Source organism: Mus pahari, chromosome 6, assembly GCF_900095145.1.
Source record: "Mus pahari chromosome 6, PAHARI_EIJ_v1.1, whole genome shotgun sequence".
In the NCBI taxonomy this organism is placed as follows: Eukaryota; Metazoa; Chordata; class Mammalia; order Rodentia; family Muridae; genus Mus; species Mus pahari.
Window position 1 is genome coordinate 21,767,364 of NC_034595.1, and position 9,385 is coordinate 21,776,748.

Here is a 9,385-nt window from a genome sequence, read left to right on the forward strand (position 1 = left end):
TAGATATAGATATAGATATAGATATAGATATAGATATAGATATAGATATAGATATAGATATAGATATAGATATAGATATAGATATAGATATATCTCATACCCACACATAAAACAGAAAGCAAACGGTCTTTCCAATTTGAATCCTCACCCCTTCCCGTTTCAACACAGCTGTCCTGCTTTGACCTCTTTCCAGATTAATGAAAACTTTGGTACATGAATAAACTAGTTTTTGAAGAAAGATCCCTGATATGAAAGGAAATAAAGAGGAGAAAGAAAACTTAATGTTTAAATAAACAGGAGAATAATAAAGAAAGGGAGGGAAAAAGCAAAGGAGGGAGGAAAGAAGAAAACAAGATGGAGAGGGAGGGTGGGAAAGGAGAAGGGAGGGAAGGAAGGGGATGTCTATCTTGTTCAAATACATTTTATCTCAATGTTTTGTGCAATGAAAAAATGAAGCACTTTAAGTAAAATGAACGTTATGTTAAATTACTCAATATTTACATATAAAAATACGTTTTGTTGGTTTTCTTGTTTTCTTTTATGTTAACATTTTATCTGAGACATAGTATTCTTCTGCAGTCCCTGTTGGCCTCCCATGCACGAGTCTCATACATGTAGCTCCTAATTACCAGAAGTACATGCTTGTTTTACTTCACTCAGTTAGAATGTGAGAATTTAAATAACTTCCATCCCAGCTAGATCAGTCTCTCTGCAAACTTTACACTGGTTTCAGACCTTGTGACCTAAAACAGGGAAGTAGGCTAGATCACTATATGATCGCTTTTCTTGTAGAAAAGCTCATATTCTCACTGGAAAGACGGTTTGACGGTTACCAGTACATACTAATGACCCAGGTTTGGCAAATCACAATTGCTTATGAAGGGAAATGAAATTTAAAATGAAATTTAAGGGTGGGGATTCATGTAACTTATGTCCAGAGAGTTGTTTTGTGAGCTTAGAAACCTGAGGCTGGGAACCTAGCAGGCCCGGGCAAGTCTGAGAGGGCCCACCATTACACAGTAACCAGATGTTCCACTGACCCGCCCCTCAGGTTCCTGACATCCTAACTTGCTGACCTGTAATCATTCTGCTGAGCCAATCCTGTGTAACCACAACAATTCTTGCTAGCCCCGACCCCTCCCCCTATAAAAACCCCTAGCTTTCCAGCCTGAGTGAGGTACATATCGGTCTGGAGCTCTGCCATTAAACTACCTCGTGTTTTTACATCATGATGGTTTATTCGTGGTTTTTGGGTGTCACCTTCTCGAGACTAAAGTGGGGAGGGCTCCCCACGAAAGTCTTACACTTATAACTCCAGAGGATCTAATACCTTATTCTAGACTCCACAGGTACCACACATGTAAGCAACCTCCCATGCCATATGCACAAATCTAAAAATTTAAAAATATATTTAAAATGAAACTGAATATTATTTATACTACTTCTAAAATAGTCAACACAAACTGCACATATGTATGTGTCTGTTTTAAGCTAAGAACATCTTATAATTTCAACAATTCCTGTGAGCTATTCTCTTTCTTACTATATGACCAGACATTTTGTTGTCATTTTTGTATATATTGAAGAATGTTAACATATAAAAGTTGACTGAAATGTATTCCAAACTATGGCTTGAGAGCAAGGGACAGATGTCCCAAAACACTATGAGAGAACCTATGGGTAATTCCTCAATCATTAACTTCCGTTCATAATCCAAAGCCCTACGCAGAGATGGCTCAGTCAGTAAGTCCACTTGTCACAACACTGAGAGGCCGGGAGTTGAAATACTGACATCTGCATATCAAGATAAATATTTTCTAAGTGCCAATTACTTTAGCTCCGAGGGTGAAACATGTTTTTGGTGGCTTCAGCAAGTGGTGACATGATGGTGGGACACGGTGACCATAAAACTAATAGAGGACACAGAATGAGAATGAAGAGATGATCTAGAAAAGAAATGCCTCCTGAAAACTTTGTGACACAGATACTTGAACCTGAAGGTGTTAGAACATTAACAAAGCACAAAGTGCCTAGGTAGATTAAACACCTGTCATGAAGAAGGATTACTTAGTGCAAGAGTGACCAACATATCCCTAACTTATATTGGTCTTCATGTTTCTTGAAAACTGCTACTGTCCAACTTCTTTTTTTCTCATTTGTAATTAACATAAAAAACAATATCCAACTTAAAAATATTATTCAAATTAATGGAATATAAAAGTTAAACTGTTGTCCCCTCCTGTCATAAGCCTTTAATTATTTTATTGAAAACTCCAGGGGGAATGAAATTATACTATGTTCTTTCTGTTTCCCTATTCCCTGAAGTAAACATCAGTGATACTATCAACACAGGTTTCTCAATCCACCCAGGAGGAATTAAATGTGACTTTTTTTTTATGTTCATGTGGGTTTCCAAGATGTGCCTATGTGCAAAATTCCCATGAGTCCTTGTTAGAATACCCCCGAGCCTATATTTTTCCCCAGTGATTTTGACTTTTCACTCTGGATATGTCCCAGGAATCTGTATTTGTAAAGGATGCCCAAGTGAATGAATCTTAATGTTCCAAGAAGTAATGCTTAGGAACTGCGGCTTAGACTCTATAACATAATCTATAATATTTCCAGGGGAAAGATCCTCAGTTTTGCTTAGTAACATGCTTGGTGTCTAATAGACCTTGCAGTTAGAGCAGAGAACGCTTTCTTCACAAAGCTGCTACTAAATTCTCATGACTGCAATTTTTCCCTTTACTCCAGCTGGAAATAGGTAACAGCTGGTCTTTTAATAACCCTTGAAGATTATTATTGAGTTATTCATCCACCTTCCCTTCTCCCAGCTAAATACCTCCATTTTTTTTCCTAAGATATATTATAAGTCCTACTTCACAAGCCCTCTTTATTGTAATTGTCTGATTTTTAGAGTAAGACTAACAGTTTACTGCTGTGTCATGTTACATGGATCAACATATAATCCACTCAAAATTTTAAGACAGATAATATAACTAGTGGGCTTTGGGTTTGGGGAAATATTCTAGAATGTTTTATTTTTCTACACATGCTGTGTAGGTTTTATTTTGTCTACACAGAGAGTGAGATATGATAGAATTAATGGAGTACCAAAGTTCTATAACATTGGTTCTGCTGATAGGCTATGCAAGTTGGAGCAAACTGCTTTATCTGTTGCTTGTTGTCTCAAAAAAGTATTATGTATCCCTGTTTAAATTCTTGATAACAAAATTTTAATTAGAACAGAAAACTCAAGAGAATAGGTTATGGAGAGGGCATAGAGCCAGGAGTTCAGTGAAAAACATTGTAAGATTATCTGTCAATTTCCAGTGTCTACAACACAATAAGGAAAAACCAACAGGAAAGGCAAGACAAATTAACCCAAACTTCAGATGACAGTGTTTTTTCTCAAGTAAGCCAACTCATAATTTTTTAGGAAACCTAATGCTTCTCTTAGATTTTTGCTTCTGTTCATTCTGTGTATAATTTCTCAGCATGGTTTTCTTCATCATGTACTAGTTGTTTATAGTAATCCTTCTGTGATGTTTCAACTACAGTCTAGCCAAAGACCTAATACTACATTAGGCTTGTTCAGCTATGAATTCATAGCAAAGCAATATTTTTTTCTGAATGAAACAAGGTAATATCTATAGGAGTCATTGAAAGATAGTCAACCTTTGATGAACATTATTGAGTAACTGATTAACCTAGGGAATCAGGATGCCAATTTCTATTCCAAATGGTATCATGCATTATCTCACTTAGTCACCATGCAATATTGTGAGTTAGTAGTCATAATGTGTTGGGGTTTGGTCTGTTGCTATATATTATAATGCTAAGTGTAGGTCCCCAAGACATAGTTGCCCAGAGAGTTCTCATGTAGGCCAAAATGATGTTCTGTGCCTTTGCTCTCCAAGGTATTTATGATTGGTGAATAAGGATACCAACAGCCAATAGCTGAAGAAACATAGGTGGGTATTGGAGGAGATTCACAAAGGGGACATGAAGAAGGAGAGAGCAGAAAGCTGCAATGGCAACAGTATACACAGGCACCAAACCCAGATACTATTGTGGATGCCAACAAATGCTTGCTCTCAGGAGCCTGATATAGCTGTCTCTTGAGAGGCTCTGCCAGTGTCTGACAAATACAGAGGTGGATGCTTTCAGCCAACCATTGGACTGAGCATGGAGTCCCCAATGGAGGAACTAGAGAAAAGACCAAATAAGCTGAAGGAGCTTGCAACCCCATAGGAGGAACAATATGAACCAACCAGTACCAAGAGAGCTCCCAGGGACTAAACAACCAACCAAAAATGGATGGACCTGTGACTCCAGCTGCATGTGTAGCAGAGTATGGCCTTGTTGGACATCAATGGGAGGAGAGTCCCTTAGTCCTGAGAAGGCTCAATGTCCCAGTGTAGGGGAATGCCAGGACAGGGAAGTGGGAGGGGGTGGGTTGGTGAGCAGGGGGAGGGGAATGGGATAGGGGGTTTTTGAAGGGGAAAACAGGAAACGGGATAACATTTGAAGTGTAAATAGAGAAAATATCTAATTAAAAAAAAAAAAGTAAGTCGTAACAGGTGAGGTAAGTCATAAAATAATGGTCATGTGAGTTGGCTAATTGGAGTTAAGAGCAGTATAGACAAAACATGACAAGTTATATAATATCATAGAGGATAGACCTCTGTCTATCTTTTGTGCAAATTGAGGTTTCTTATAAATATAAAGGTTGTGTATGTATTTCATCTGGTAATAAAATGGTTAAATGTGGGAAAGAAAACCCAGATTGGGATTAAGTATTTTCACCAACATAGTGTGAACGTGCTGTTAATAAACTGATATATAAAAAAAAGGGAAATAATCTGTATGAGATTCTACAGTTATCTGACTCTCAAGTAGTAAATTATGTATATGTAAATTAATATTATGTACCATCATTATTATTATTGTCTAGCAAGCTGTTAGACTGTTAGTCTAGGATAGACTGTGTGTACAGAAACAACACAAACCTATTTAATTCAATTTTGGATTATTGATATGGAGATCACAATGCTGGATTGGTGGTAATTTGGTGTCAATTCTCTACTAGGTTCCAGAATGTCCTCATCTCATTATATCCTGACAGTGGATTACAGCTCATCCTACTCTCGCAATGCCAACTCAAGGTTGGTTATGAAACCACAGAGAACTGAGGCTTGATGGAAAAAGCAATGCTAGTGTCTTCATCTTGTTCAAGAAACCTTCATCACGATATTATTACTAGACTGAAGTCTTATGTAGTCGGCATTTAAAGTTTTCCAACCTCTAGATTCCCAAAGTTCTTACAGTATTATCTCCTGGTTGCTTTTATTTTACTTTCCACACACTCCAATAAAAACAAATTGTCTTCCATTTTCTGTTAGCTTTAAAGCTTCTTCACCTCTAACTTTATTTGAACCTCCTACTCTAGCTGCTAGCAATCTGTAGTATGGTCAAATACTCTTCTCATGAGAATGATGACAGCGTCTCTAACATACATTATCAAATGATTCCTTTCAAATCTTGTCTTTTTTATTTAAGTTGTTGAACTTTGGGGCTTATAATATGCTATAAGGTCTTGGCAGTGATAAGCATCAATAGTTTGGGGGACATGTACCATGTGCTTAAAGACAATGCCATATGTTTTTAGAAGCCTCACATCATCCTTATAGTATTGGAATCACCACTGATATTTTGTGAGTAGTTCTCAATCTGCGAGTCATGATCTCCCTTTGGGTAGATTGACCCTTTCACAGGGCCCACATGTCAGATACACTACATACCAGATATTTACATTATGTTTCACAATATTACCAAAATTACACTTATGAAGTAACGATGAAAATACTTGTATGGTTGGGGTTAACTACAACAAGAGTAACTCTATGTAAGGACCACAGAATTAGGAAGGTTGAGAAAGACAGATTTAGAGGATACTTGATCTTAAATCTAGATACTTTTAAATGTTAAAATACAATTGTGCATCATCAAAATATATCACACTTCTGTTATCTGTAAACATCTCAGAAACTATGGCAACATCTTGCTTACATTTTTTCATTGTAATCTCTGTTATTTTAGGCAGGAAAATAATAACTGTCATGAGTTCATATTTGTATTGATGACAGAACAAACATTTGACATGACTAAATAAAGTCTTACTTTAAATTTTTAAAAAATTTTCATATACTCTATTTTGAAAATATTATTTCCATTTTCTCAACTACTTCCAGATCTTCCCATCCTTGACCATCCAGTTCATACTTGTTTTTTCTCCTAAAACAATCAACTAACCAACTATCCAAACAAACAAAAGAAAAAGAAAAAGAAAAAGGAAAAGGAAAAGGAAAAGAAAAAAGAAAAAAGAAAAAAGAAAAAGAAAGAGAAAGAGAAACATTATCTCCCACCGCACAAACACATTGAAACCGTGGAGCCCATTCTGTGTTGCTAGAGCATCCTGAACACGACACCTGCCATGGAATGCGGGTGACATACTCAGTGCCACACTCCATTGGGCAAAACTGGCTACATGTTGCTAGGGATGGAACTTCGTGCCAACTTCCCTTTTTCCTTGCTGGTATTTTGTCTGGGTGGAAGCTGGGCAGTCTCTGTGAGTCTGTATGTATATCACTACAGCTGTCTGGAAGTCAGTGTTTCTTTGTTGCCACCAACCACTTCAGACTCTTGAAAGTTTCCTACTTCTGCATCCTCATAGATTCCTGGGGAAGAAATGAAAAAGACATTTCTGAGTTAAAAATGTTTCTCATTCTCTACCTGTGTCTCTGTTAATTATCTACTGCAAAAAGATACACTTTTCGGAGGAGAGCTGAAAGGTAGCTCTATGGGAAGAGAAAAATGATATATAGTAGTGATTTTATTGCTATGTTCCTATAACAGAATAATAGTTGATTTCTGCTAGGAACATGACATGTCTAGTCTTAGATTCTCATCCTCATTAACATTGTCATGTATCTCATTCACTTATACTTTGAAAATGATAATTGTATGTTTTTATTTCTCTTTTTAGATATATTTGCAAACCGATCCTTATCCAATGCTTTCTCGGAATGTGAGCTGTCATGAGACTGCCCATTAGTTCTCCTCACAGCACTGCCTGAAACTTTCTATGCTTTGATTGTCCATCGCTGATGAATGGCCACTTGCTCATCTAGTCACATTAAACTATCTTATTCATTTTTGCTCTAAAGTGACTCCCAATGTTCTCTCTGCTGAGCTGACAATCCCTCATTTCATCTGTTTGACAGCTTGCACGCCCTGCCTGTCGGCATCAATATTTACTAATGGACACTTTTTCTTATGGAAGATCTTTGCAATAAAAAAAGATAATGAAGAAATTACTTGACCCCAGACATGTAACTAGTGGTAACCATGGTCCGTGTCATTCAGTCTCTTTGCCATCTGTGCCCAGCCAACAGGACAGGATGAACAAGAATGGAGACACACAGACAGTGGAGGAGAATTCAAGGAGAAAAAAGGCAGAGATTTAGACACAGGAAAGTACTCATCTTTGTTTTGGAAGAACCTGGATTTCTGCATACATTTAGTTCTCAGAAAAAAGATAGATAATTGTAGTTGAGCATTTTATATATTATTTTGAAATAAAAGAACTGACATTTAAAAAAGGAAAGTGAATGGCTCATTAGGATACTGAAAAATCGGTAACTATTGTGTATCTTTATATTTTAAATCTTAGGTTAAAAATTGTGGAGGAATTGATTTGAATCTAGACTTTCACCACAAATGTGTTATATAACATGTGACCTTCAAGATAATGTATGTGTTTCTGTGTATGTATGCATATACATGTGAGTGCCTGACAATATTTCAATACTAATATTTTTATGCTTAAAACTACAATAATATCAACTTTGATGGTTTAGTAGGATTATATTTTATATTGAACATAAATATTCTGTCAAATATCAGGCAAAACATAACTGCTGTCCACAAAATAAACATTCTTATATCCTTGTTAGTTCTTTAATGATTTAATGGATCCCACATTCAAATGTGAGCTTCTTTGCTGGCACACAGTAGCAAAGTCTTTCCCTCCCACCTCCTCTTTTATTTTGAAACAGGGTCTTTCCTTATTCTGGAGTTCACTACATTAACAGGCTAGCCTTGGATTCACAGAGATAGACTAGACATAAAGAAGTTTTAGCAGGTCAATACATAATAAATTTAAAGAGGAAAGGTGTTGGATTGTGGGTCCCACCTATGCTCCACCATAGGGCATGGCTGCTTGGGGAGTTTGAATGCACTTATCCCATGCTGCCGGGGCCAGTGCTGGGCTGTAGGGACACAGGATTGAGGCACTGCTCTGGAAATGGGAAAACACAGTCTGAGATGTGGTGAAACCAGAGCTCGTTTGGGGATCTCTGGACTGATAAGGAAGCTGGGGCTGTGGGATTTTTAGACTTTGGAAATCCAAGGACCACTGGGAGTCACAGAAGAGCTGAAAATGGAGTTGTGGGTCCGTGGGCTAAGGACAGCTTCTAGCCTGAGGACTGGGGGTGGGGTGGGGATGGGAGCTAAGGCTTGTCCCAGCAGGGAAACTCCTTGGCTTCACAGGTAGCACACTTGGTGGTGGTTGTGGCTGGGAGTGCAGAGAGGCCTTCTACAGGAGACTAGGCTGTGGCTCTGTAGATGAAGGCCTTCTCCATCTCTCCCCAAGGCAGATCCTGATGAAAAGAAACAGTCTGTGGTTCCAAACCATTTATTTTTATGGTGGAAAGGGGATGCATAAAATCATACCCCACTTCTCAGGGTAGGCCTGAGATTAAATACCTTTGCAAGAATATCTGGGAAGGGATGTTTAATGGCAATACCTACTGGCCTCTAGGTACCTCACGAACGTGAAAATCTCTCTCTTGAGCCTATGTGACCACAGGTCATGTCTCTTTTCCTATGGACTTGGTCTGAGACGTTAGATATACCTCATGTACATGTGGAAGGGCTTGAGGCATTGCCCTTACATGACTGATGGCCACAAATGTGCAGAGGGCTGTGGCTATGTGATGATGGTCTGGGAGTAGGTGAAGCTCCTACTGCCCCTTCAGAGTCTTCAAGCTTTTTGCTCGACAATGGACCAGGCTTCCTCTCACAGTTAACTATGTTGTGTTTATAAAAAGATAAAAAGAAGGGATATGTTCTATGGAGGTGTGGTGAGGTGGGGGAAAAGGGGTGACCTTGTGAGCCCATTCCACAGGATGTTATAGTATAGAATAGAGTTTATTCAAAGCATGGAGAGGGGAGTTTAGAAGGCAGTAGAGGCAGAGAAAGGCAGAGACAGGCAGAGACAGGCACACACACACACACACACACACACACACACACACACACA